Source organism: Pan paniscus, chromosome 22 (genome assembly GCF_029289425.2).
Source record: "Pan paniscus chromosome 22, NHGRI_mPanPan1-v2.0_pri, whole genome shotgun sequence".
In the NCBI taxonomy this organism is placed as follows: domain Eukaryota; kingdom Metazoa; phylum Chordata; class Mammalia; order Primates; family Hominidae; genus Pan; species Pan paniscus.
In genome coordinates this window covers 10,321,357-10,329,309 of record NC_073271.2, presented here as the reverse complement: position 1 = coordinate 10,329,309, position 7,953 = coordinate 10,321,357, and the positions used below count along the sequence as shown (strand labels likewise).

The 7,953-nt window shown below is 51.3% G+C and overlaps 1 long non-coding RNA gene across 3 annotated transcripts; it reads left to right on the top strand.

Moving 5' to 3' along the window:
- The first annotated feature begins 772 nt into the window (after positions 1 to 772).
- On the top strand, positions 773 to 7,014 carry LOC117977330 (uncharacterized). Of its 3 annotated transcripts, none has more exons than XR_010111157.1 (4): positions 892 to 2,057; positions 2,417 to 2,726; positions 3,190 to 4,134; positions 4,875 to 7,014. It is a non-coding gene; the product is annotated as an uncharacterized LOC117977330 (long non-coding RNA). The 3 variants fall into 3 exon arrangements; XR_010111156.1 differs by having other exon boundaries at positions 1,117 to 2,057; positions 2,417 to 3,388; positions 4,006 to 4,134; XR_008622459.2 differs by having other exon boundaries at positions 773 to 3,388; positions 4,006 to 4,134.
- The last annotated feature ends 939 nt before the right edge of the window (positions 7,015 to 7,953 follow it).

Here is a 7,953-nt window from a genome sequence, read left to right as displayed (position 1 = left end):
ATCCCCTGCCAGCCCTGCACTCCCTCTTCTCCCAGGTCCCGCTTTTCCAGGGTCAGCCAGTGGGGAGGCCCCATCCTCCCTTCCCTATGTGTCTCCTGGGCTGAAACTTGCAGTGCACTGGGACAGGGATGAGGCTTCCCTAAGGCCTATTTAGGGAGGGGACTGGCTTCCAGCCTGGCACAGGTCCTCAGCTCTGCCTTGGTTGCCTTAGAGTGAGATGGATCAGTCAGTGCCCTGAAGGTAAAGGTAGGAGACTGTCCCTGCTGTTGGGAGGCTGGTCTAGGGATGGAGGACTTAAGAGGTCTTCCCAGTCTGTCAGGCCTGGGCAGTGTTGTCCTGTCTGAGGACTCAGAAAATCCAGTCCTGGGATGGGACAGTGCTGCCCAGGGTGGGTGGCCAGGGTCTGACAGTAGTCCCCCAGGGAGTGACCACATCACCCAGCCGGGGTCCAGGAAGCCTGGCCTGAGACCTGCCCATTGCACTGAGGGTGTACCTGAAGCCCACTCCACCTGATGCCCCCACAGCCCTCACAGGGCCTGACCTCCCAGCATGCACCTGCCTCTCCCTGCACCCCAGCTGTCCACGCTGCCTGTTCCCTCACTTCCTCCATCCTGTCCAGCAGGATGGGATGGGCAGGAGGACAGCCTGTGTGCACATTTCATGGCAAGTAGGAGTGACACACCATCCCTGGGAGGCGCCTTGGTTCCTCCCAAACCCGGCCCCAGAACTCTGTCCCTGGGGTGGTTTTACCATACCCCAAACCCAGAACTGTGGTTGTGGCTCAGGGGTCAGCACCCACTAGTGCCGGGATACTACTGGGAGGCTGGGATCTGACCAAAGCCCGTGGTGTCTGTGGCCTGAGGACAGGGTGTCTTGGGGCCATAAGGACAGGCCACAAGTTCCCATTGGGTCATAGGGGCTCAGCCCCAGTGTTTGTCCTTCCCTGGCTCCTTCCCATCAGTGCCCTGGAGCCCAAGACCAAGCATCCAAGGTTCCCTCCAGGAATCCTGGTGGCTCAGCTTACTTTGTCGTGTTTCATCTGAGAGCAAAAATGTCAGATCGGATGCACAGAAAAATGGCTCAACATGCTTAATGACTAGAAGAAGTCTAGAAGCAGCAAGAAGGTAATGTGGAGAGGGAAGGGCCTCCATGGGACTTCCATGACCGGTATCTGCAGAGCCAGGGGTACAGGCACCCAGTGCTGTGGACTGGCACCACCTCTCAGAGGGTGGGTAGCACACTGTCCTTACCTGGGGGACAGCAGGCCTGGTCACCAGCTTTTGTACCTGTCTCTGCAAGCATTGCATTGCTGGAAGAGAATCTCATGCCAGAGCTTGACCATGCCTTGCTCAGGGGTTAGGGGTTGTCTCTTGGTGACCTAAATGAAAAAATATCTCCAGATCATAGTTCCCACAGAGCCCAAGGCTGGAAACCTCCATAATCCTCCGGCCCCCGATCCTCCCCAGGGACCACTGTGGCCTATCTCACCAGAGCATTCTTCCATCTGTAGATTTCTTGGCTGCTCCACAAGGGAGTCCCACTTCAGGTGTGGTGCTGGGCATGGTCACTCCTGCTGGATGTTTAGAAGGTGGAAACCAAGGACCTAGGGAAATACCAGGTACAGCCTTTCCACCCTCATCCAGAGAAGGACAAAGAGGCCAGGCGGTGTCAGGAGCCCAGGTCTCCAGCTGGAGGTAACGTCAACCCTGCAGTGGGAGCAGGGGCCCATTGCACATCCTAGGCAGAGATGGTAACATAGGCACCACAGGTATGCAGGGATTGGTACCCCTCCCTGGCGTCAGAAAGAAGCCAAACAAGGAGCTTTCTGCAGAATGAAACCTCCTTTCGTTTCAGAAGCACTGCTGACAGTTTGGTGGTTGCCATTGGGGCAGTGAGCCTTTTGTCCGTTCTGAGTTTGGGCTGGTTTCTCCTCTTGGCCCTGCCCTACAGACCGTAAAGGAAATCAGCAAGAAGTCCCCAGAAATATCCACAGATGGCCCTGGACATCAGCCACATTCTGAGAAACATGTCATGTTCTGGGAGGGCTAAGGCATCAAGTAAGTCTTATGGGGCTGGAGGATCCCAGGGCAGGTGGGGCAATCCAGAGCCATGGGGGCTTCCCATGGGAATTGGGAGGTCCCAAGGCAGACGCAGGGGTTCCACAGGAGGAGTCCCAGAGCCACCAAGCGCTCTCCTGTCCCAGGGAGCAGTCAACACCATGGACTGAACAGTTACTGGGCTTCAAGCTCTGGGCCAGGCTGGGGCATGTGGGGCCATGAGGGAGCTCAGAGTGGGAGACAGAGAGACAAGTGTGCTCAGAGGGCACCCATTTCTGGGTGTAATGTGGTCCTGAGATTTTGGCTGAGAAGGGTTTCCAGGGTTTCATATGTGTTATGGAGCTGCTTCCTCTCCCCAGCCTCACCTTGCAGGAATCCCAGTGAATATATTGCCACCCTATTTGAGCTCAGTGCCCTCATAGTGTAATGGCACCAGCAGATCTGCCTGTGCATGGACTTCCTGTACTACCCATTCCTGAGGGGTGATGCTTCTGCAGGGCCTGTGACCTTGTGCATAACTTTAGACACCATCATCCTGGAGCAGCACTGCACCCTCACTAGCCAGGGTGTTCATGACTTCCTCAAGGCCAAGGCCACGTTCAAGACTTGGGACTTCAGTGATGCACTTGTGCTGGGCAAGGTGGCTTCTCCGGTATCTTAATTTGGGAGGTAAAATGCAGCTTGAGATCAAATGTCTGATCAAAGAACTTGAACTTGATCTGGAGGGCTCTGGGGAGCCATAGAAGGTGCTGGATAAAGGAGGGACAGTCAGATATATTTTAGAGATGACTGTAGAAGGCTGCCTGGAAGGAGTGAACAAGAGCCAGGAGACCTGGGAGGGAGCTTGTGGGGCAGGTCTGGAGATGGCAAGGGAGGGATCCTGCTTGGATGGAAAGTCTTCAGGGACTGTCTCAGGTTACACTCAGGTGCCCTCAGAGCTAATGTGTTCAGAGGTCTTGTCTCCAGGATGAAAATGGGAAGGAGTTGTCAGATGAGGACATATAAATGGAGGCTGGCATCTTCATGAGTACCAGCGGTGGTCCCGGTGTGGGTCTCTCCATCCAGGGACATGGTGGATGGACACTACGTCACTCCATTCTGCCCTTCCTTTCCCTCCTCCCATTCTCCCAAGGGCCTCAGTGCATGGGCGCTGTCCAACCTCTGGTGCTGAAGCAGCCAAGAGACCCAAGCCTGCGTGGCTGCCTCTTAGGATATGACAGCACAGCCACTGGCCTCTACTGAATCCTATGCAACCTCAGAAGACACCCAGGAGTGATGCCATCACGTGGTGCAAGAGTTCTGAGGGACCGCAATCCTGAAGACATTGAATGGTGGGTGCAGGGCCTCATGGCCTGTTCCCCAGCTCCTCTCATTGGCTCTGCTCCAGGTGGTGAAGGGGGATAACATTTCTGTCAATTCTGCCATGATTGCCTAGCAGGAAAAGGAGCAGAGCCCAGAAGCAAGGCCTGGTATGCAGCCTGCCTAACAAGGGAGAATTTATAGGCTCTGTGGACAGAAAGATCTGGGAGTCCATATCTATCACCCACTAGCTTGCTGAGACATTAGTAAAGTCAGTTTTCTGAACTACATTTCTGTCATCTGTAAATTAAGAGGAATTTCTTCTACCCCACAAGGCTTCTTGGATAATTAGTGACAGTGTGTGTAGAGTAGGTGCCACCCAGCCAGCATTTGGTGTCCAGAACACTCCTCTTCCCCCTTGATTTTCTGCCTAAATTTGCATTTTGTTCTTAAGATTTTCACTCCCCTTAATTCTGCTCTTCCCTCTGATTTCTGCCTTACTGTATATCCCATGGAGTCACCAGGATCAAAGTGGGTAACAGTCATGTATGCATGTATGTGTGTGTACATATACACATTGTTGGGGTTGGAGTGTGGTGTGTGGGTAAGTGTATGAGTTGGAATCACTGACTGAAACTCTCCACACCAGGCTGTGTTCCTGCTCATTGCTGGAGGTACTGTCAGGGGCCCTGTCCTCAACCCCGGGTCTGACCCTTGCAGATCAGGCAGGACATTCTGGAGGAATCATGCCCTTGGAAGGATCCCTGAGGAGTGACTGGTGGGTATTGGTGGATAAATACCCAGCTCCCTTGCTTTGGGTGGGATGACTCTGAGGCACATGTTCTGTGCTGTCTCTGCAGATGTACCTGGCAGGGCTGAGTCCTGGCTGCCACAGGGGAAACTTTCTTGATGAAGGTCCCTTTAACTGCTGCATTCCTTTCCTGTCTCAGTTCCCCACTCCTCTACTGGTGTTTCCTGGGATACGCATCCTAAGGAAGAACTGGCAGTCAAATTACTATCCTAGAGTTATCTCCAAATAGAATTTTCGTATTTGAATATTTGCCTCAGGATCTACTTCCAGGAAAATTATACTAAGGCACACATTTTTCTGTCAGCTCCTTCAATCCCCATAGGCCTGCCATTGTGCTGTTTTTATCAAAAGGGAATATGAGGATCAGAGAGGGGAAGTCACTTGCCCAAAGTCACCCAGCTGAACAGTGGTGGAGTTCAACTTTGACCATGGGAAGTCTGGCCCCAAGGTGGATGCTTGTTCGTATCCCATGAGACTCCTCCCTTACCAGGGTCAAATGAATGAATGGAGGATGTTAAAAGTAGAGTCTCTGATGCCTCTGCCAGAGAAACCCCAGGCTCATGGCTGGCACCTGTGTTCTCACTCTTACCTCATTAAGAGTATAATGAAAAACATGCTCAGTGCTGACTGTGTGCCTGGGGGTGTTGTAGGCACTCTGCTTACTTTAATTCATTTAATTTTTACAATAACCTTGTTTTTACTTCTAGTTGTTAGATTAAAAAACAGTGGCAAAGAGCAATACAGAGAGTTGCCAAAATTCACACCGCTGGTCCAGGTTTGAAGCAAGCAGTCTGTACCTGCAGTCCTTGTCTGTAACCATGGCACCCTGGCTTCTCACACATCTCATCGTGGAGTTCCACCATGTGTCAGGCATGGCACTGAGCACCTTCTTTTAAGAATATAATTTGTAATTATGTAGATTATTAATTATACTTCAAAATGCCACACAGCCTTCATGTGATAAAATGAAACAATTGGTGAGTCTAAGCATTGAGAAAAAACGTTCTTTTTTCCACTCCCGACTCCATTCCAACAGTTGGGACAGTGTTTTCTCTGTGCCTGTAGAAACCTCAGCTCCTGGGCTGAGGAGCCTGTTCCCTTTGGGGAATGTGGCAGTCAGGTACTGGCAGGGACCTCAAAGCGGCTGAAGGGTCATTAAGAAAAAGCTGTTTACATAGGTGTGGGCAGGGCCAAGGGGAACCAGGGGTGATGGCGCAGGGCCCTGGGGTTAGCGTCATCTGGGAGCTGTCACCACCCTCCAGGCTGGTGGGGCCATGGAGAAGCTGTTCCAGTAACTCGGAGAATCTGCAGCTGAAAGAGGAGGCCAGAGGAGACATCACTCACTGTGCCCTTTGACTGCATCTGGATGCCCCCACTGACCACACTACCATCCCCTTATTAGACTGGAGAGGCTGCAGGGAGGGGTTCTAAGCCTCCTATAGTGGCTCACCTCCAACAGTGAGTCAGCATCAGCCCCCCTAGTCCCACAGCACAGGGTCCACTTAGACACTGTATCCTGCGTGGTCCCCTTTCCTGCTGGGAAGCAGATATCCAAATGAGCAGCAGAATCCTGTCTCTCCCTTCAGGCCCCTCTGCTCCTTATGAGTGGTGTTTTCCCTTGGTTTTGGATGAGAAACACCCTTTCCCCTTCCAGAGGGGTTGTTTCTGTGGACCCCACCCTGAGTTTTCCCCTGGTTAGGCAACGGGCAGGTGGGGGTGGTGGAACCAACTCTTTAGAACCAGCAATGACAAACAGATCCCACTTGGGGGAAGTTGATGTTAAGTGTCATGGGTCCTCTGGAATTTTCTGAAGCTTTCCTGTTTTTTTTTCTCCCCCTAACCAGCTCAACTGATCTCCTGGGATCTCTACTAAGATGTTGGCAGCCCGGCCAGCTGGTCTGGCCCTGGACGTGCCTTCAGGGTCTGGTTATGCTTCATGACCTGCACTGTGGTCAGTGGTAAGCAGCACTTGCTTCTAGCTTTACTGTTGGGTCAGATTTTATCCCCACTCCAGCTCTGCAGTGCGGCTGCTTCTTGATTCATCCATGGACCCTGCACGAAATTGCCCCATGTTTCTGTTTGTGCATCACTGAGGAAGGAAGCATGAAGGACACACAGGTCAGGCCATTCCATTGCCCTCCTGGTGCTGGGTTTGCCCTCCCAATCCTGGGGTTGCTTCAGGGGCTTGTCGTTCTCCATAGTCCCCTCCACATTTCTCAGGTTTCTGCTCAAAGGTCACCTTTTGGAGGGGTCTCCACCTGTCACTGTGTTTGTAAGAGCTCCTTTGGTTTCTGTCTAGCTCATCTCACTCTGGTAATGTCTTTGATTACCACCACCATCTGACCTGGTCTTATGACCTGTTAGCTTCCTTCATCAGATGTGAGCACCAGGATGGCAGGGGCCTCATCTCTCCTGTTCCTCCTGTGGCCTGGGTCCTAGCACCATGTCTGGTACAGTGTAGATGCTCAAGGGAAGTTTACTTTGTAGAACCATTTACCTGGGAGATGTTACTGTTAGTCTAACCTGTACCATTTTGTAAACCTCCAGCCATTTTGCAGACTCTGATCACAGTGAAACATTCCATGGGAACTTGGGCCATGAGAAACATCCTTCCTAACCACGTGACTGCAGAAACATCCTTATCGCGTCCTCCTGGGCAAAGGTCCAACAGCCTGACTGCAGGGACATCCTTGCCATATCCTGCTGGGCAGCAAGCTCTACCACCCAGATCCCTCCCTCCCAGTCCCATGATTACCCCAGCCTGTGAGTGGCAGTTGGTGCTGGCACTAAGCTGGTTTCCTCCTCCCCAGGGTTTTGCTGGCAATAAAGATGTTGCTGTTGAAGCCACCAGCTGTCTCTCTGTCTTTCTTTAACCCTCGCCTTGCCTTCCAAACCTAACAATAACTCTACCTCTCCATTTTACCAATGAGGATATGGGACTCAAGGAGAGCAAGAGACTTACCCAGTGAGTCACAGAGCCTGAACTTGAACTCAGTTCAGCTGAATCCAGAACTTGTTTCTCCCTGAGAGTCCAGGGAAGGAAAGGTGGAACTGCAGCCAGTAGGTGCCCACATGCTTGTTCTAGAAGACCCCAGGCGGGCTCCTGGGAATTGCATCTTCATGCACACAAAAGAAGAACTGCTCACTGTCGCATCAGCTAAGGGTCCCCATTGTCCTAAATTGTTACTTCTTTTCAAAGTTTTGTTTTAATAATTACAGTTGTCACAGCTCAGTGTTGAATACAAAGCACAGAGGCATGTAGAAAGTCGTGTGTGGGTTTTTCTCAATTTTTTTCCCAGTGACTATATCAATAAGTTTACAAAAGAACACAAATATGCTCATACTTTTTATATAGAGATGAGGCCCTCCCTCCCATATTTCTCTGCCACTATTCTTCCATTTTTTTTCATGTGAGGACCACTCTTTCAATACTAGTCCATGTGATTGGAGTGAGGCTGGCCACCCTGGGCAATCAGCAGGGTAATTAATTCAGGGACAGGCATGTGAACCAAGCTGGGCTGATGGAAGTCATCCCTGCACTTTTGATGAAACTGCTGGGAATGAGGTGCTTTCTTTTTATTGGCACAGTTATTTGCAAGGAAGTAAATTATATGGAATTTATGGGGCCATTTTTGCTGTTGTCTCAAAATAGCTTGCATGAAAAGCAGAGCTGACACAGGAAATGAAGGGACAGAATGAGTCTTGGTTGATATTATTTGACCCCTGATCTCACTGAGCCAGAAGCCCACCTACTTAAGGATATTTTTAGTAATTAGAGTCAAGTAA